Raw genomic sequence first — 22,205 nt, 5'->3', positions numbered from 1 at the left:
AATTTCAAAATTCATCAAAAATCACTTAACAGAACTTGTTTATTTTTCAATAATGGTTCATAATCTATCATTTAACATAAAAAAATCATTCAAGAACATTCATAGAATAACCCTAAACCTTTAAAATTTTTACAAATTAACCTTCAGACTAGCTGGATTAAGCTAAAACGATCTCAAAAAACATAAAAAATCATTTAAATTTAACAAAAAAATGACAACATGCAAGAACAAAGCTAGTCGATCTTCATAGCACCAAAAATGGTGTTATTTTCTTCACTATTTTGGTTGTGAAGTGAAATGAGAAAGACGAAACAATTTTTGTTTCATTTTGTTTAATTTTAATTTGTTTAATTACCATTTTAACTTTTAAAAACTATCATAATTACATTAATACCTTGCCATGCACATCCACTATCCCATATAAATGGTTTATTTACTATTCAAGTCCTTTAGTTTAAGATTTCATAGTCATTTAACCCTTTTTACTAATAGAACTCAACTTTTACTTCTTTTACGATTTAGTCCTTTTTACTTAATTAATTATGTAAACTTTAAAATTTCTTAACAAAATTTTAATATGACCTTACCATAATCCCATAGACATTACAATAATAATAAAATAATAATTTACTCATCAAAATTATGGTCCCAAAATAATTATTTTGATATCACTGAAAACAGGCTGTTACAACGTCTTCCACATCTCCATATTGAGAAGATATTGATATTACCCTTCCCATACCGAGCCAATTAAAGAGATTGAGGTGAGACCAAATTTGTCTTTTGAGGACAAACATGTACAAATTCTAGATTGTGATGTAAAATTTCTGAGAAGGAAATGAATCCCACTTGTAAAGATCTTATGGTGAAACTGTGGCATTGAAGAGGCCACGTGAGAGCTGGAAGATGTGTTTCGTAAGCGATATACTCATCTATTCGAACCAGATAAGTTTTGAGGATGAAATTTCTTTAAGAATGGGAGAGTTGTTAATTAACCAAGAAATGACCTAGGCCTGATGATTAAGTAGTTAGTGCACTCTTTAAATGCCCTAGGTTCTATCCACTTCTCTCCCATTTCTTCTCATTTTAATTTTAACAAACCATGACAAAAACTATCCAAAATAAATATAATTTGAAGTAGAAACTTAGTAAGAATGGGCAGTAACCTAATGGTTAAGTACCTACTCCTTTCTCCCCATTTCAAACCAAGTTCAAGTTGCCCAAATCCCCATTTCCTTTTTAAATTCGACAGCCAGGGGTAAATTACTAAAAAAACCCTAAAACTTTGAAAACCCTTGCTATTTAGTCCAATCTTTCCCAATTAGATAAGGATTTTATTTTCCCTTCAAACCCCAACTAGAAATTTTCTTTTCTCTCCCTACTTCTTCTCTCTTTTCTATTTCATCTTTTTTTTTTTGCAAAATATTTTCTTTCCATTGCTGAATTTATTATTTCTTCCTAGATCAAAATCTATTCTTGATTCAAGTTATTTTTCAATTGGTTTCATGATCGCCATTAGAAACATTCTTAATCCTCGCTAAGAATCAGTAAGTACAATTCAATACTAATAACTAATCCCAAATTCTTGTAGTATTTACATCCGATGCTAATCTTTCATTAAAATTAATGAATCTTTTACGAGTCTTGTTGAACTTCCCGGTAATCTTGTAAATCTTGAAAACAAACATTAACCCATGTATAAATGTTGTTTGAAGGTCCCGATTTAGGTGCCCCAGATTAGATTTGAACGTGAGAAATGTCCCTCAGCCTACGGGTGAAAGGTGTGTGTTCTTTTACAAGTGACTTAGGGCGAAAGCATGCCTAGGATAGGGCCATACGGACGTGTAGAACAAACAGCCCTACACATGGTCATGTGCCACTAAAACTCTAGGATAATTTGAATCTCACACGACCAAGAACCCTCCACACGATTTATAGCATCCCACATGGCTTGAGGACATGGTTGTGTGTCCTCTGTTTTTTAGATTTTATAGTTTTTCCCAGAATTTTAAGATTTTTTTCAATTTAGTTCTTGAATGGTTTCCAAATTATTTTTAGTGTGTAGTTATTCAATTATGTCCCTGAAGCACAAATAATGTTAGAATGCATGATTAGATTGGTTGAATTGATGTTATATATATTGTCCTGAATTGTGAATGATATATATATGTATATTGTATCTGTAGTTGTGATTGTGATTGTACATACAACCTACCTTATGATATCATTTAACTGAACACATGATAAGCATTCCTTTGGCTACTATATCGAACTGTTATAAGCATAATATTTGCCACTGTCTCAAACTGTTAAATAACCTGTTAAATGCTATTGTATTAAATTTTTTTTAGCATGCAATATTGCATTGCATAGGGTGGGACATTATAAATAGAGTATGTATTAGCAATTTATCTACATTATTTTGCTGTGTTCCCACAACCATAGGCAGATTCCATCTACGGTATTTTTGCTGCGCATCTACAGCTAGTGTAAGATTTTACTTGAATTGTTTTGCTGTGTATCCATAGCCATAGGCAGATTCCATCTACGGTGTTTTGTTGTGTGTCTACAGTGTTGGTTGTTGTGTATTAGCAATTTATCTACATTATTTTGTTGTGTATCCATAGCCATAGGAAGATTCCATTGGTAGTTAATTTGTAAACCATTGGTGGTTAAACCACAATCCGAATTGTTGGTTGTTGGAGTTCAGGGGAAATCCTCTTGTTGTGTGTAATGGTGGGGTAGGATCTTTTCTGTTAAATTTAAAGCTGTATGGCATTCAAAAAAATATGTGCATATAAAATTGGTATATGTGACATGGCAAATATATATACATGTGAATTGTTGAATGATCTGAAACATCTATATTCTAATATTGCCACTGTAAACTATTTCTGTGTAACATATTTTCATATGCTTAATCATTTGCACTGGTTATCTTGTGATTGAACTCACACTGAGTGTCAGAACTAGAGGTGTGCATGGGCCAGGCCGGGCTCAACTAAAAATTCAAGCCTGTTTGCTAGCCCAGGCCTGGCTCAACTAAAAAAATGGGCCTAAAATTTTGCCCAAGCCCGAATTAGATAAAAATGACTCAGGCCCGACCTGGCCCGCCCATATTAATTTTTATATTATTTTTTATATAATTTTAAAAAAATACATAATACATCAAAAATACTAAAAACATCAAAATAAATATTTCCAAACAAATTGAAAATAAATTTTAAAAAAAATACTCAAATAACACTAAGATAGATGCAACTTAACAAGTAAATGTCTCTAAAATAATAATAAAATTAACAAATATCTTTAAAATAATAACAAAAATAACAATAAAAAAAGTTTTATATACTATCCAAATAATAACAACAAAATTGTAGCAACATAATAGTAAAATGGTAGCAAAATAGGGAGAAAACAATAAGAAAATAATATTAAAAGAATAGATTTTTTTTCCTTTGGTGAATTCGGGCCGTTATAGTAACGGGTAATCGGAAAGTGTATATTCGGGTCTCCATTTTCGTAAAATGGATTCGTAAATATTTATTAAAAATATTTATGAAGTTAGTTGTGTGGTTAATTAGGTTTTGGTTAGGTAATTTTGCTTGAATTAAGGGTAATTAGGTTATAAGGATTAAATTGCATAAAGGGTGAAATTTTAATTATTGATTAAAGAAAAAGTAAAGGGACTAAATAAGCAATTAAGCCTTATTTAACATGTGTATGGTAAAAATAATTACATGTGTAAAAATAATATACATATGTATATAATAATATATGTAATACTTAATACTTAAGTATATATATTATATTATATCATATTATATTATTATAATAATTATAAAAGAATAAGAAAACAAATAAAATAAATGAAATAGAAAAAGGAATAGAAATAGAGAAGTAAAACTTAAGAAAAAGAAAGAAGGAAAAAGAGAAAGAAAAAGGAGAAAAAGTTAGGGCTTTCAAAGTTTAAAGTTCAATTGGTAAGTCAATTTAATTCTTTTTTGTTGTTGTAATTTTTATGTTTTTAGAATCCTAGAATTAAATACTACCCAACTCATGTCAAAATTTTAGAAATTATTGAGTTTTTAAATGTTGTCTATGTTGAATAATTAAAGTATTAGGGACTAAATTGATAGATTTTTAAGCTAGAAATGAAAAAGGATTAAATTGTAGAACAAATAGTAAATTTTGTGTAATAGGGACTAAATTGTAAAAATTTCAAAATTTATGGATTTAAGTGAAAATATGAAGTTAAATTTAGTTTAAAGTGGAACTTGTATGAAAATATAAGATTAATTGTGAAGAAATAAAATTAGTCTCGGTTTCGAGACTAAATTGGAAATTAGACAAATATTGAGTAAAAATAAAAATTTTCAATATGAAATTAAATTGTGTTGAATTGATGAATTCTAATTGTTTTAATTCTGTAGCTAACTTCATACCAGAATCTTCGACTAAAAAGGGAAAAGATAAAGTCGACGAGGAATAACTTGAAATTTTCGGTTTGTATTTCTATAATCCAAATTTAATTTTTAATTGTTATAATTTAATTTAATGTACATGGTAAGTGTTGAGGTGAGAATTATTGCGTTTTGCAATTGAAATGGAATTGATTTAGTATGTGATGAATTTATTGAATTTATATTAATTGAATTGATATATATACTTATTGAATATATTAATTATTTGAAATGAAATGAATATTGGTTGTATTTGAAAAGTGAATTGAAAACCCTATTAATTGTATTGGGCTGAGTCGGATATAGATGGCATGCCATAGGATTGGAAGAGTTAAGGGAATTCTTCGACTTCGAGTCAATGAGACACTGAGTGTCAATTTAGTACTTCGGATTAATTCGATGAGGCACTGGGTGCCAAATTACTTTTGTTTAGCCGATGAGACACTGGGTGTCAATTTATTACTTCGAATTATCTGAGTCGTGTTAATAGGGGTAAATGAATAATAAAGTTTTATGATTCATATTAAAATGGTATGGTATGAGAAATGGAAGTGAAATAGTGAACTGAAAATAGAATGTGAAATATGATACAAATATATAGAGTATATGAGTTATATACTCAAGAAATATAGAATGGATAATGCAATTGTATATTGAAATGTGAAATGAATTGTGAAAAGCTATTTATATAACAAGTATGAGAATTGAGATATTTTTGAAATAAATGAAATACGATATGGTTATTGTAAAAATTAAATATTTATATGTGTTTATATTTCAATTGTATATTTTTAATTTTTATCTTTAATTATTCGAATTATAGAAATACCACTGAGTTTTTACTCAGCGTACGTGTAACAGCCCGTTTTTAGCCAAATCAGAATAATAGTTTCGAGACCACAAATCTGAAGTCAAAATATTTATTTTATTATTATTTTAATGTTTACAACATGATAGTATGATTGTGTGAAAATTTCGTTAAGAAATTTTATCGTTTGAATGCTTAATTTGATAAAAAGGACTAAATCGTGTAAAGCATAAAACTTGTGTTCTATTAGCTAAAGGTGTCTAATCGCTATAGAACCTTAAAGAGAAGGTCCGTATGTGGTAATTAGCCTATTAATTAGATAGTGGATGATATTGGATTGGCATTATGGAAATTTCGATGTTAGTTAAAGGTTAAATAAGTAAATTAGTTATAAAATTAAAATTAAGCAAAATAAATGATATTTTCTATTCATTCATCTTCTCCACTGATTTTTCTTAGGAGAATATCACCATTTATGGTTCTTGGACATTTGGTCATCTTCTCCTCTTGCATATGAGTAATTTTTGTCCCTTTAATGATTTCCATATTTTTAAGATCGTTATAACTTAATCTACCTAGCCTAGGGACTAATTTGCAAAATTTTTAATGGTTTAGGTTTTTTCATTGATGAATATAGGTGTATTTTGATGTTTGGTGATAGAAAATGAATGCTTGTTGTTAAATAAAAAACATTTGTAAAGTGAGTTTTGTTAAAATTGTCAATTAGGGATTAAATTGAGAAATGTCAGAATTTAGTGGTAGAAATGTGAAATAAAGGAAAAATATGGGTTGCTATGATAGTAAAGGAAATTCGGCTAGCATGGGTAAGGACCTAATTGCATGAATTTGTGTTTTTATGAGCTAAGGACTAAATCGTAAAGAAATTGAAATATTAGGGGAAAAAGTGTAAAGTTGTCATAATGTGATTTTTTGGGCTAAATTGAATAGATTGATATTTAAATAAGCTAAATTTGATTACATATAGATCAAGAAAAGCAAAGTTTGAATTTAGATCGGGGGAAAAACAAAGTTTTGGACTAGTCGATCCTTTTCGTCATTTTTGCAATCGAGGTAAGTTCGTATGTTAATAAGCATTAGTATAATTGTGTTTTAAATGTTTTATTATTGAATTAATTGTGAATACTATCTTATGGATGTGTTCGACGAAGATTCGGCAATGTGAATCCTGGTTGAACCTTAGGAATAGATTAGAATACGAATGACATGTCATTAAGGGTTATGTGATTTGGGTGCTGGTCTGTACGTCCTACTGGTGGCTGAGTTATCCGGCATGTGTTGCAGATTCTCGTCAGCTTGTGTGAGCAGCACTATGTAGTTATGTCATGACCGTCATTTTGTGTGAGCAGACCTGTTGATAGCTCGAGAGTGAGCATTATATGAGATATGAGATTGACATAGCTTCGGCTATGTATTGACACTTAGGGTGCGAGATTCCCGAGTGTCCGATAATATTCCAAATGGTTCAACAGGTATATCGAAAATATGAAACGGTGAGAAATAGATACGTATCAGTTCAGGTATGTACGGAAACTATATGAACATTGAACATATGAAAGTTGTGAGTTCATGAATACTTATATGATTGAATAGATGTTAACCTTATGATTAAATGATGTTGTAGTATATTATGTTTATACTACTTGATTGGTGAATGAATGGTGAGCTTTACTTATTAATTATACTAGCTTACTAAACTTTATAGCTTACTCTATTTATTTTTCCGTGTTTTATAGTGATTATCAAAGCTTGCTTGAGTTTGGGAGTCATCGAAGATCTCATCACACTATCAAGTTATCACTTTGGTACTTTTGGAACTTCTGTATTTGGTATATGGCATGTATAGAAGTTATGGTCATTTTGGTATATAGCTTGGTAATAGGCTTAGCCATTTGAGTTGGCTTGTAAATGATAAATGTTTGTTATGTGTATAGCCATGTGATTTGACTTATTTTGGCATGTTTGGTGATGTATGTATAAGTGTGAAAAAGGTTTTTTGATATTTGGTGTATAATTGCCATTTATATGCTTGTTGTGAAATGGAATTATGGATGCCAAATGGTTGAGAATTGAAGTTGCTATGCTTGTGGTTTTAGGCAAGATAATGTATGAAGTTAATCACTTAGGTAAAATTGTGAATGTGAAATTGGCATGTTTTGTATAGGCAAGTTATGATGTTATGAGCATTATAGTTATTGGTATGGAAATAACATGAATTAGACTTGATTGAGATTGGTTGGAATGCCTATTTATGCCATGTTATATGCCTTTTGGTTTGGTGTAGGTGATTTCATTTTGGGTGAGAAAGATGGCTTAGTAAATAGCTTAATTTTTCCATAAGGGTAGAGACACAGGCGTGTGTCTCAACCATGTGTGACAGAGGGTCAGGTGACACGGCCGTGTGTCCCCTGGTGTTTAATTAGAAATCAAGTCAGTATACTCTACACGACCCAGCACACGGGCGTGTGACTTGGCCGTGTGACATAAGTCAGTATACCTTACAGGTTTGGCACGACCTAGCACACGGCCTGGCACACGAGTGTGTGAGGCCATTTCGAAGGGCACATGGGCTAGTCACAAGGGCCTGTATGTTGGCCATGTGACCCAAGTCAGAAAGTTACATGGCATCAGACACGGGCTGGGACACGGCCATGTGATCCCATTTCAAATGTCCACACGGCCTGTGACACGGGAGTGTCTTTGGCCATGTGAGACACACGGTTGGGCCACACGGGCGTGCGTCCCCTATATTTTGTAAATTTTTCTAAGTGTTCCAAAAAAATTCCTGAGATATCTGTTTAGGCCCGAACCACTCCTAATGCTTGATTTGGGCCTCATAGGCTCGTATTAGGGATGATGTGAATAATTGTGAATAATTTATTTTTTGGAATGAAAAAATTGTATGTGAATTGTGTAACAACCCAATTTTGGGCCTAATAGGAACAGTGATTTCGAAACCATTAATCCGAAGTCGGAGAAATTATTTTAATATTATTTTATGTGTTATAACGTTGTTATATGAATGTTTTAAAATTTTGGTGAACTAATTTTAGCGATTGCTTGCTTAATTTCGAAAAAGAACTAAATCGCATAAAGTGCGAAAGATTTGTTTTACGAGCTAAAAGTGTTAAATGGGTATGAAGCATTAAATTAGAGGTCCTTAGTGAGTAAATAGACTACAAATTTATTAGTGGCTGGACATGGAGCCTTAATTCATGGAATGGTCAAATGTTAGGTGACTTAATTGGTAATAAAATATTAACCTAAAAGGCTAGCTATCATCTTTTCATTTTCTTTTCTTCTCCATTGAAAATTTCAGCAAAGAAGGGGTTTTGAGAGCTCAAAATTTCAACAAACTTCTATCCCTTGCAAGTAAGTGATTTTGATGGTCATTTTTGTTGATTTTTGTGTTTTTGAAACCCTTATAGCTTAATCTAGCTAATTAGGGGACTATTTTGCATAATGATTAAAATTCTAGGGTTTTTCCATGAGAGTATTCATGTTGTTTGCTGAATTTTTATAGAAGAAAATGAATCATGGATGTTAAATAAACAACTTTTGTGAAGTGGTTTTCATGAGAACACCTAAAAGGACCATTTTGTGAAGTTGATAAAAGAGGTTGTAAATGTGTGAAATAATTGAAAATTGTGAGTTGCTATAAGAGTTATAAAGGTTCGGCTAGGCTTGCTAAAAGAGGAAATTTGATTAAAATCATTTACGAGCCTAGGGGGAAAATCATAATTATGTGAAAGTCTAGGGGCAAAATGATAATTTTGCCCAAGTATGAATTATTGATTGTCTTGATTTATGTAGTGATTAAATAAACAAATTTTGTCATTTTAGATTAAGAAATATGGAATCCAGACTTAGACTGGGGGAAGATCAAGCTAGTAGACTAATTCAATCTAGTCGCCCCCTTTTTATATACCGAGGTAATTTGTACTTAAATAATACAACTTTATTGTTATTATGTATTGAAAAATTAATATGGCATAAAGTGTTTGATTATTGTTGTGAATATGCATGATGAAAACTGATGTAGTAAAAACTCCGGGTTGAATCTTAGGAATAGATTGGATATCCATGCCATGCCATTTGGGTGATAGGTGTGCTAGTGTAAGACCATGCTTGGGACATGGCATCGGCCACATTATGAGATTCAGTGTAAGACCATGTATGGGACATGGCATCGGCGTAGATATGTGTGCTAATGTAAGACCATGTCTGGGACATGGCATCGGCATTGATATGTGTGCTAGTGTAAGACCATGTCTGGGACATGGCATCGGCCACATTATGAGAGTCAGTGTAAGACCATGTCTGGGACATGGCATCGACATTGATATGTGTGTTAGTATAAGACCATGTCTGGGACATGACATCAGCCTCATTATGATAGCTAGCGTAAGACTATGTCTGGGACATGGAATCGACATTGAGACGAGAGCTAGTGTAAGACCATGTCTGGGACATGGCATCAGCCTCGACATGTGAGCCAGTGTAACACCATGTCTGGGACATGGCATTGGCAATTTACCCTCTTGTGTGGGGCTTATCGGATATCCTTTAGTATTCCAAATGGTTCCACGGGTTATTTTAAGCTTATGATAAAAATATGAAATGATATAGTCATGTTGTGGGTGGTATAGGTTCTTACTCGAAACTCATGAGATATGAGCTTAGTTATGATGCCTTAATGGTAAGGATGAAATTGAGTAAGTTCTATCTATTAGAATGATTTCGGGACGATCTTGAAATCTTTGGCTTATACTTGTGATGTGTAAATACGTAATAAATCTACCATTGTTAAATAAAGAATTTTGTGTTGGTTTATAATATGCTATGTGTTTAAAGATGCATGGTTGATGTTGTTACTTATTTACATGCAACTTACTAAGCTTTATGCTTACTCCTTTCCTTTCCATTTTCTTATAGCATCGTCAAGCTAACTTGGGAATCAAAGGATGAGACGTGATATTCGCGACAGGTTTTAAAGATTTATGAATGAATCATTCTTGAGACTAACTTATTTCACGATTAAGGCAAGTGTACTTATCGAACAGTAGTATAGTTCAGCAAGATCGAATTGTAGAACCCAAAGGAACCACGAGTACTAGTATTTACTTCATTTTTATTATCTAGCCTAAAAATTAAGAGGTTTGGTTATCTAAACTAATTACTAAACTAAGAATGCACAAAAAGAAAATTTGGGAAAATACTTTTGGGAAAATTCGATTGATTAGGACAATACCTAAGGAAAAATCCACCTAGACTTCACTTGTTATTTGACTCTGAATCAGACGATTTATTCATTTGACTTGATCCGTAGAAATCCCTAAGTTATACTATTATCTCTCTCGAGACTAATAATGTCTAACCCTAGGTTGAATAATTGAAATCTCTTTCTAATTATCACCCTAGAATTGCATTAACTCAATCTATGGATTCCTTTATTAGGTTTCACCCTAATCCGGCAAAACTTGTCACCCTATCTCTAGGCGCGCAATTAACTCTGCTTAATTATGACAATTTTACTCTTAGACAGGGTCTATTTCTCCTCTGAATAAAAGCTTTAACTTGAATCAATATCCTGGAATATTAAAACAAGAATTAAGAACACATAATTAAGAACAAGTCAAATATTTATCATACAATTCAGATAATAATAACAAGATCTGTCTTAGGTTTCATTCCCTTTAGGTATTTAGGGGGTTTAGTTCATAATTATGAAAGAAAGATAACAAAACATAAGAAAACCCAAAACTCCTAAAGGAACTTGAAGGGAGATCTTCAGTCTTGATGATGAATCTGGCTTCTGAGATGGGTCAATCGGCTTCCCTTGAGTAATTCCTTGCTGCCTCCTCTGCGTCCCCCTTTTAAGTGCCTCCTCAGGTGTTTAAATAGACTTTTGAATGCCTAAGAGCCCTAAAAATTGGCCTTTTCTGAATAGGACTATACTTGGGCTCGGTAGGGACACGCCCGTGTGCGATTACTCTATCCCGTGGTCAAGGCTGTTGAATAGGCACGGGCGTGTAGTCTACCCGTGTAAGTCGTGCTTCGATCCTGCCAAATGGATACGGCCGTGTGACACGCCCGTGTGAGGAAGTCCAGACCGTGTTGATTTTCCACGTGGTCCATTTTCTCTATTTTCGGCCTGTTTATTGCTCTTTTTACTCTCCTATGCTCACCTAAGTATTAAACATGAAATTAAAGGATTAGGAGCATCGAATTTACCAAATCTAAGGAGAAGCCATCCATAAATTTTCTAAGCATGAGATAAAAATATGTATAAATTATGGTTTATCAAATACCTCCACACTTAAGCATTTGCTTGTCTTCAAGCAAAATCCTCAACTCACAATCAAAATAAATTCTTCTCAATTTATAATCCCAATCAATAATATCTCAAAATAATCCATAAGTATTCATACATTGAAAATTCAACTAAAATTATATTAAAGTTTCAAACATTCCAAGTTGAGCATTTTATCATGAAAACATAGGTGTCTCCCCTCATCTAAGTGATTACCTTTGATCAAAATATCACAGATTTTAACATTCTCACTACAGATTCACTCAAATCACTCAAGCTGTGTAAGGATATCAATTAAAGCTGTCATTAGTCAATATGAAAAGTTATTGCCATAGGCTTGCTTGAAAATTAAATCTCTACCACTATATATTGAGCTGATACATTAATCAAAAAGGTCTTTTAGAGGGTTGTAACGTGGCTTTAGTTAGGGGGTGTGGTCACACACTGAAGGAAAAGGTTAGAATCGAGATTGAATTGAAAAATTACCTAGCTAGAAAAATAACTAGTCATTAGTTGAATACAAGTGAGCTTCTTCTCTGAATATGGAATTAACACTCGAGCTCAAAAACGACGAATTACTACTAAAATGTATGTGAGTATTTTTTTTAAGAACAAGTCAAATACATAGAACTTAATTATCACAATGAAAAATAAAACATAGCTAAGCAATTAGTTCAAATCAAATCTCGAAAAAAATAGGGATCAAATTAGGGGATTTCAATAATAATGGATTATGAGTTAATATTGAGGGTAAATCAATTAATGGCTTGTTAGGCTCAAAGGGGTTCACTAAGGGTTAATTATGAAGGTAGGCTTTTGAAGAGTGAGTGGGTTAAACCTAAGTGCCTTTATCATCTTGACATATCAACTCAAATGGTATGGTCTTGACATGCATAATCAAGCAAGTTCTAGAATAACAAATCAAAACTGACGCACTCATAATGAAAATGAGTATGAAAGAAATAAAATATGCTTTAAAGGATTAAAATCTCACAAAAATTATGGCTTTTTGATGTTTGAACTTGTGAATTTCAACTCAAGATAACACTTAAATTTAGGGAAACAACCTAAAAGTTTTTAATTCTTCAAAAATCAACTTATCATGCTTGATTCTCTAATGTCTTAAAGTTTAAACAATCAATGCATAAATGCCTATGTTTTAATTCAAGACATATCAATAAAAATCACAAGTTAATTAAAATTCATCCTAATAGTGATATGAGTGATTCACGTGAGAATAAGACAAAATTCAGGGATTTCTAATGATGATATAAAAGACCCCCCCACACTTAAGATGTACATTGCCGTCAATGTAAAAGATAGATATATTGAAAAATATAGATATATAATCATAAGATAGGGAGAGAAGTGAAACTTCCTGAATGATGATTGAACTCCTTGAATTGGAGTTATGGAGAATAATCAGCCAAAGCAATGATGAGAGTGGAGAATGATACTCCGGTGGTGGTAGAGGTTCATTAGTCCATAAATCCTGCGCCAAAAGAATATTATATCTGGTGGTAGCTATGGTCGTGGTCGAGCAGGACATGGCAGTCGTGGAGAACCTTTCCCAATCGATTTTTGAGTTCCTATTCGATGCTGAGCTTTGGAGCTCTTTATAACTGTAGTAGAATCAGGAACTTTTTAGGGAACATAAAGAAGCATAATTACTCATAATGAAATAGATGAAACTATAAATTATTCAATAAATATTATAAAAACTAAAATTAAAATAATATTAAAGGAAAATAAAATAAAAAGTACTTAATTAAGATAAATAAGGATAAAAGTGAAAATAATAATAAATAAAAAGTTTTTAAACATAGTCACCGCTGGATGGTTCGCGAGGTGGTGGTGGTGGCGATGAAATGTAAAGGTGCTGACAAATCTGATGAAGTGTAGCATCAATTTGATCAAAATGCTAAAAACACTACTGCTTAAATCGAGTAAGGTGCTCAGAGATGTCAGAGTATGAAGTCGCTGCATGAACTGGACGATGGATGGGTGGTGGCTGAGACGGTGGGTCCTTAGGATGTAGAGGGACATCATCAGTAATGTCCTCTGGGTCCTCCTCCTTGGTGGACTGGACGAGGCGGTATTGAGGAGGGTAGGTGCCACGTCGTTTCTCGATCATCCTCATACTTAGCATGCTCGAGGTGCCCTATGGGGACATCTGGCCGATGAGAGTGAGGGAGGATGATTGTACTGTTGTGTTGAGGTGCCCGAAGTGCCAAGCCAGTCGAGTCACATAGGGCCCGATAGAGATGACCCCCTCTGATGTCGCTCCGTCTGATGGCGGATGGCGAGGGTGATGAAGTAGGCGAGGTCGATGATGTGCCCATTCACCATGCACCATAGAAAGTAAACGTCGTGAGTGTTGATGACTCCCGTGCTCTCTCATCTCCCTTTTAGAGTGTGAGCCAAGATGACATGTAGGTACCTCAAGAATGGAGGGAGAGCCGATGCCTTGAAGCGGCTAGGATCATTGGTGGTCGAGGCAGGGACGAGGTCCTTCCAACACTTTGAGGGGGAGTAATAGATGTGGCGGTGGAGGGTGTCGAGTTCATTGTCATCCATGAACTCCTCCGTGTACAGCCCTAGTGCAATCACAAACTCGGGTACACTCAACTGGCGCACTAGGCCACCAAGGTGGAACTGGACCATTCCAGGATCGTCGAAGTTTGTCATGACGGTCTGAAGATGGAATGTCGAGCAGAGTTCCAATGTGAACTAGAGATATGTTGGCTCGACAATCTCAAAGAAGAGCCTTTACGAGGTCAGTCGTCAGGAGGGCTCGGACCACATCAGCCAATTAAATCTGTTCAAGTACGGCCAAGTCAATGCAGTGGCCCACACCTAGGGGTCAAGCCCGTAATATCTGATATAATTCCTCCTGGGGTCCCAAGGGAACCTGGAGGAACGGGTGCCTAATCTCTGCGGTAGGACTCGAGGATGACGCTGCTCCTTTCCTCTTCTTCGAGGCGGGAATAGCGATCTTCTTACCATGTGAGGATGACATTGTTCCTGCATTGAAAAGTCGAAGTTCAACCAATACATCCCAAAAATAGCATGGAAAAATCAAACTGAATAGGAATATTTCATGAGACTCGCGTACTAAATGAAGAGAACAAAACTAAAACAACTAAAGAAAATATATCAAGTCATTGAAATAAGACTATGAGAATAATACGACGGGAAAATCTAATGCATGAATGTATGTGGGTAAACATAAAATCCATGGAAACAAGAAAAATGGATGAATGTAGTATGAAAAATGACAATATTCTTTAATGACAAGCATGAGTATTTCTATTATTCTACTATTAATATTCACCTAAGATAGTCAAATGGATCAGAGAAATCAAGAAATAGGCAAAATATTTAAAGAAAATAGAGAGAAAAGAGTAAGCAAATGCAAAAGGGAAAAACTTGAGTCGTCGGAAACAGTGTTGTAGGCGGTGCACGGGCGTGGCAGGTAGGGCGTGTAGAGTTGCAGCAGGGATTTTTGGGGAAGGGAATGATGACTAGTGTGGGGTTTATATAGATTTTGGGGCACACAGCCGTGGGGCATGCTCGTGTGCCCTAATTTTTGGCTGTGTCTTTCGCGATTTTTAAATTTGGGCGTCTCTGACATTCGGCCCACGCCCGTGTTCCTTGGGCGTGTAGGTGCCTATGGCTGTGTCGCACGGCCGTGTCTTGCTTCGTTCGCTTCTCCCACGCTCGTGTACATGGGTCTACGCCCGTGTTCGTTTGACAGTGTCGACCACGGGTGGATGGTACTGGCGTGTCGAACGGCCATGCTAAATTGACAGGTTCGCCCATGGTTTCAAAACACGGGCATGTCGCGCGCCCGTGTTGTTTTTGCAGTTTCACCCACGACCTTATCACACGGCCGCGACGACTTATCGTATCCTATGTTGGGGAAGAATTTTGCCTTGTTTTCACATTACTGTATCGCACAGCCGTGTCTCCTCCTGTGGTGTGAGCACGGCCTAAGGCACGCCCGTGTACCTGGCCGTGTGGATGGGAAAACCTTGTGTTTTAAGATTTAGTTATTAGATTAGATGTGAAAAAATAGAATTTAAATAAATCATTACTGTTAGTGCTTGGGTTGCCTTCTGAGAAGCGCTTATTTATAGTCTTAAGCTAGACTTACCTCTCTTCTGCATGGTCAAGGTGGTGCGATGAGTTTACATTCCTCATCCCTGCTATCAACTTTATCAACATAAGGTTTAAGACGAGTATTTTTTACCTTAAAAGTGCCGAATTTGGGATGAATTACCTCGACTGTACCATATGGGAAAATACTGAGTACCGTCAGAGGAATTTCTTCATTAGGTTCAGAAGTGGCAACGCGAGGATCTGCTGTATCTAGTAGTAATTTGTCTCCAACCTTAAGTTGATTTGGTATGTCATTGAGCTCGTCATGGTGTGGTTTTGGTTTATCGGGTGTTCTCGATTTCTGTGTCCACCAGTCATCTAGCTCCTCGATTTGTAGCCTTCATTCTTCATAGATAGGTCCTTTGATGTTGCTTGAACATGGCTTGTATGCGCTCTTCGAAACTATTTTCTGCACAGAGGGTTTCACCACATGATCAGTACCACTAGTATGATTTATGCAATCGCCCTCGATTTTTGATGTGTTACTCGAATTACGACCTTGAAGGATGATTGTTTTGTCTCCCACACGAAGTGTGAGTTTACCTATGCCAACATTAATTATTGTTCTAGCGGTTGCTAAAAAGGGCCACCCTAAAATTAAAGGAACGTTACTATCCTCTTTTATGTCTAGAACAACGAAATCAATTGGGAATATAAATTTGTCTATTTTGACGAGTACATCTTCAATAATCCCCCTAGGAAATCTGATTGTCTTATCGGCTACTTGAATACTCATCCTAGTTTGTTTGGGTTCCCAAGACCTAGTTGTTTAAACATTTTGTAAGGCATAACATTGATACTAGCCCCTAAATCAGCCAAAGCATTATTAACATCTAGGCTACGAATTAAACAGGGAATAGTAAAACTCCCTGGATCTTTTAATTTGCTGGCCAGCTTATTCTGTAGTATGGCTGAGCAAACCGGATTTAGTTCCACATGCGACGCCTCATCCAACTTCCGCTTATTCATTAAAAGCTCCTTTAAGAATTTAACTGAGTTTGACATCTACGAAAGAGCTTCAATAAACGGTAAGTTAATATGTAAATTCTTTAATAATTTAAGGAATTTACCAAATTGTTCTTTTATGCGGTCTTTCCTTGTCGCGTTTGGGTATGGCATGCTAGGTTTGTATTCTTTACTTAGCGGTTTCTGGTCATTGTGGTCCACCTCACCCTTACCTTTACTTACCACAGTTTTTTGCCTCGGTTCTGGTTTAGGTGCAACTAACCTTTCCTCATCTTGAATGGTGATTGTATTGACTTGCTCCCTTGGGTTGGATTCAGTGTTACTCGGCAGGCTACCTTGTGGTCGTTCAAATATCAATTTAGCGAGCTGACCTATCTGAGTTTCGATCCCTTGGACTGACGCTTGTTGATTTTTAAGTGCTGTCTCAGTATTCTAAAAATGAGTTTCTGACACTGAAATGAATTTTGTTAGCATCTCCTCGAGGTTCGGCTTTTTCTCTTGTTGGTAGGGTGGTTGTTGGAAGCTTGGAGGTGGTGGTCTCTGATTCCCTTGGCCTCCTCATGAGAAATTTGGGTAGTTCCTCCAACCTGCATTGTAAGTATTACTATAAGGATTATTTTGAGATCGAGGGTTATTACCCATGTATTTTAACTGCTCGTTCTCCATGTTGTGGCCATAGGGTGGGTATTTTGAATTGCTTGATCCACCTCCACTTACTTCGCACTGCATTACTAGGTGAATGTTAAAAACACCGTCTGTTTTTGTTGGTTTTGTCCTCATGACTTGCCACTGATAATTATTTAGTGACATCTCTTCTATAAATTCATAAGTATCCTCAGGTGTCTTATTATTGATAGTTCCACCAGCGGCTGCGTCAATCATTTGCCAAGTCGAAGGATTCAGACCATTTTGAAACGTTTGAACCTGTAGCCAGAGTGGTAACCCATGGTGAGGGCATCTTTGCAAAAGATCCTTGTATCTCTCCCATGCATCGTAGAGTGTTTCTAAATTTATCTGCACAAAAGAGGAGATATCATTATGTAATTTGGCTGTTTTAGCCGGTGTAAAATATTTTAATAAAAACTTTTCGGTCATTTGTTCCCAAGTAGTGATTGACCCTCGTGGTAACGAGTTCAACCACTATTTACCCTTATTCCTCAACGAAAAGGAAAACAACCGAAGGCGAATGGCGTCATCAGAAATGCCATTAATTTTAAATGTATTGCAAAACTATAGGAAATTTGCCAAGTGAGCGTTGGGATCTTCATCCTGCAAACCATCAAACTAAACAAATTACTATTTCATATGAATTGTGTTAGGCTTCAGTTCAAAATTATTTGCAGCAATAGCAGGTCTAACTATACTTGACTTAGTTCCTGTTAAATTAGGTTTAGCATAATCATACATAGTACGTGGAGCAGGATTCTGATTTACTAGATCAGCAGCAATCGTAGGAGGTAGCGGATTTTCTTGGTTTTCAGCCATCTCCTCGGTTGTGGTTGAAGTATCGTCCTCTTGCTCTTTATCTGTGTATCTTAGGCTTCGCCTTATTTCTCTTCGGTTTTTGCGAACTGTGCGGTCAATCTCACTGTCAAAAAGTAGTGGTCTTGATAGGTTCTTCTAGTTATATACTAGAAAAAAAAACTTGTCAGAAGAAAATAAATGAAAAATTAGAAAAGAAAATAAAAATTTAAATTGTAATAAAAGTAAAATGGCTAAAGTAATAAAAATCGAGTGTTCCTAATATCCTAGTTCCCCGGCAACGGCGCCGAAAACTTGATACGTGATATTCACGACAGGTTTTAAAGATTTATGAATAAATCGTTCTTGAGACTAACTTATTATCACGATTAAGGAAAATGTACCTATCGAACAGTAGTATAGTTCAGCAAGACCGGATTTTCGAACCCAGAGGAACGACGAGTACTAGTATTTATTTCCTTTTTCTTATCTAGCCTAAAAATTAAGAGGTTTGGTTATCTAAACTAATTACTAAACTAAGAATGCACAAAAAAAATTTGAGAAAATACTTTTGGGAAAATTCGATTGATTAAGACAATACCTAAGGAAAAGTCCCCCTAGACTTCACTTGTTATTTGACTTTGAATCAGACGATTTATTCATTTGACTTGATCTATAGAAATCCCTAAGTTATATTATTATCTTTCTCGAGACAAGTAACGCTTAACCCTAGGTTGAATAATTGAAATCTCTTTCTAATTATCACCCTGGAATTGCATTAACTCGATCTATGGATTCCCTTTTTAGTTTTCACCCTAATCCGGCAAAATATTGTCACCCTATCTTTAGGCGCGTAATCAACTGTAAGTATAAAACATGAAATTAAAGGACGCCCGTGTGAGGAAGTCCAGGACATGTTGATTTCCCACATGGGTCCATTTTCTCTGTTTTCGGCCCGTTTCTCGCTCTTTTTACTCTCCTATGCTCACCTAAGTATAAAACATGAAATTAAAGGATTAGGAGCATCGAATTCACCAAATGTAAGGAGAAACCATCCATAAATGTGCTAAGCATGGGATAAAAATATGTATAAATTATGGTTTATCAAAGGACGTCGGAGGCTCGATCACACTATCAATCAGAATATTTGGTATAGTTAGATTTATCATTTTGAGTATGACATGTATAGGGACTTGGTCTTTTTGCTAAGTGTCATATTATTTTAGCAAAATATGTTGGCTTGCCATGAAGGTTGATTCATTTTGTATAAGGCTGTGGATGATGGCTAATATTTATTATTGCTAAATGCATTTAATGAAGATTTTCATGGATGTGGTTATTGCATGGTTTGTATTGATAAGTAGGAGATGTCGTATGTGTAACATCCTAATTTTGGGCTTAGTCAGAATAGTGGTTTTGAGACCACAAATCCGATAAGAAAAATTTCATTTTTATTATATTTTTATGGTCTAAGATTTCACGGAATGATTTCGTGAAAATTTCGTTCGAAAATTTTGACGTTTGGGCACTCAATTTAGTAAAAAGGACTAAATTGTAAAAAGTGCAAAAGTTGAGTTTTATATGTTAGAGGTGTCTAATTGTTATGAAATTTTAAATGGGAGGTCCTTAAATGATAATTAAACCATTGTATAGCTTGTTGGACAAAAATGGCCTTGGTTGGGTAAAATTTGAAAGAATAGTAAAAAGGGCATTTTGGTCATTTAGGGGTAAAATGAATTAAAAGACAATTTTTAAACCCCAAATGTGTCCCTTTCTTATTGCTACAGCAGAATGTACCAAGAGCAACCATGGTTAGGGTTTGGCCAAGCTTCCAAGCTTAATAGTAAGTGATTTCGAGCTCCATTTTTAATGTTCTATGTATTTTTGAAATCCCGGTAACATGATCTGCTCATTTCTACCATTATTTTGAGCTAGAATTTATGTTTAAAAATTTAACCATGAATGATATGCATGTATTTTGATGTTTAATGGTGGAATATGAAGCTTGAAATTGTGTTAAACAACTTTTGCTAAGCGATTTTACGTGAAAATGAGTAAAACGGTATAATCGGTAAAAATACCTAATGTTCATAAGTACATGTTAGAGTGAGAATTTGATGTTTCCATAGAAGGAAAAAATGATCAACATGTCAAAAACATAAGAAAATAGGAAGAAGTTTAATTTCTAAACCTTGGGGCAAAAGTGTAAATATGCAAAAGTTTAGGGGCTAAAATGAAAATTTGTAAAAAAATATGATTTTTAGACCCATATGAATAGTGTGACTAATTAGTAGGCTAAATGTGATATTATTGATTAAGGAAATCGAGATTTGGGCTTAAATCGGGAAAATACAAGGTTATGGACTAGAATGGTAAATTGCCATTTCTGGATCTGAGGTAAGTTTGTACATGAATGATTTATCGATTCTTTTTATTTTATTATATTTTGTTATCATATGAAATGTGGCTGCCTATAGAATGATTATTTGTTGTAAATTGCAAATTGAAAAAGGACTATGAATAAATTGTAACATGTTGGAAAGTGAGGAATTTCCCGGTTGAGCCTTCGGAATAGAAACGATACGAATGATCTATTGTGAGGTCACGTGTGTAGTACTAAGTGTAGGCTACTACGTGTACCGGATAATTAGTCGCATGTGTAGTACTAAGTGCAGGCTACTATGCGTACCGATAACTTCAATCACGTGTGTAGTACTAATTGCAGGCTACTAGTATATCAGATGGTTAGGTCACGTGTGTAGTACTAAGTGCAGGCTACTACGTGTACCGGATAATTGGTTGCATCTGTAGTACTAAGTGCAGGCTACTATGCGTACCAAGTAGCTTTGGCTACAAGTGTGAAAATATGTCTAAGCAACTGAGTATCAGTTATTATTCTGAAGAGTTCAACGGGAAAATCGATTAAGTGAAAATACATGTGAACATGATTCTATGATGAATAAGTGCAGGTATATGTTTAAGAAAATTTTGAGCAATATGCTCGATATTTGAGTGAATTTCAAAAATACAAAATGGATTAAGTGAAATTATGTAAGTGAATTTTAGTAGTAAAACAATGTTGGACAACATCAGTTGTGTGAATTTGAAAATTCACCAAAAACTGTGTAGGTTGAATTAAATTTCAAATAAATATGAAATTAAAGCTTAACGAGTCTATTTCATATAAAAGAAATAGGGGGAGTAAAAGAGTTGTATATTATGTGATATTTTGTTAGAATGAATTCGAGATCCCCTATTCTGAATTGGAAAAATTGTTAAAAATTGTAGAAAAATAATTATGGGTTATAATTTATATTATTAGAATCTTTGACGAGTCTAATTTTAATAGAAAAAACAAGAACATTATCTGAGTCTCGTACTATGAGATAAATAAATTTTAGTGAAGAAAGGTCGAAGCTGTCAAACAGAGAAACAGGGGAGACATTGAATAATAAACTGTACTTATTGGATGGACCAAAAATTCTAAAAATTTATGGTGGAAATATATATGAGTCTAGTTTTTGGGAAAATTTACGGATCTTAATTTGGAGTTCTGTAACTCTAGATAAAAATGATTTAGTGACTGTGACTCAAGAAAGCAGCTTAACCAGAACATGTGTATATGTACAATTGTGTTAGTTTTACTATGGAAAACATGTTAGTAAATTGCTTATTATTATTTCATGTGAGCTTACAAAGCGTAAAGCTAACCCCTCCTTTCCATTTCTTTTAGTGTTGTCAGGTTAGCTCAGGGTTGGAGATCATCGGAGGCAGCATCACACTATCAAGCCAACACCTTGACAGTATAAACACATATGCTAGAATTATCAAGTGAGTGGCATGTATAGGGACCTAGTTTTATAACATGTGTTATTATAATTTGGCCAAATATATTGATCTTTAGTGAGCTAATGATTCTGACTTATAAATCTAGCTATTTATGTTATGTTTGATATTAATGATGTGCATATGCTTGTTTGCCATGCATGGTTGGTAATATGTTATGTGTTGTTGT

General features: G+C 34.6%; 1 non-coding gene across 1 annotated transcript; it reads left to right on the top strand.

The window, feature by feature from the left end:
• Positions 1–17,669: 17,669 nt before the first annotated feature.
• Positions 17,670–17,775, top strand: LOC121229787 (small nucleolar RNA R71). The gene has a single exon (XR_005927743.1). It is a non-coding gene; the product is annotated as a small nucleolar RNA R71 (small nucleolar RNA).
• Positions 17,776–22,205: the final 4,430 nt, after the last annotated feature.

Source organism: Gossypium hirsutum, chromosome A05 (assembly GCF_007990345.1).
Source record: "Gossypium hirsutum isolate 1008001.06 chromosome A05, Gossypium_hirsutum_v2.1, whole genome shotgun sequence".
Classification (NCBI taxonomy): domain Eukaryota; kingdom Viridiplantae; phylum Streptophyta; class Magnoliopsida; order Malvales; family Malvaceae; genus Gossypium; species Gossypium hirsutum.
The sequence above is the reverse complement of the archived record's forward strand: the minus strand, read 5'-3'. Positions and strand labels throughout refer to the sequence as shown.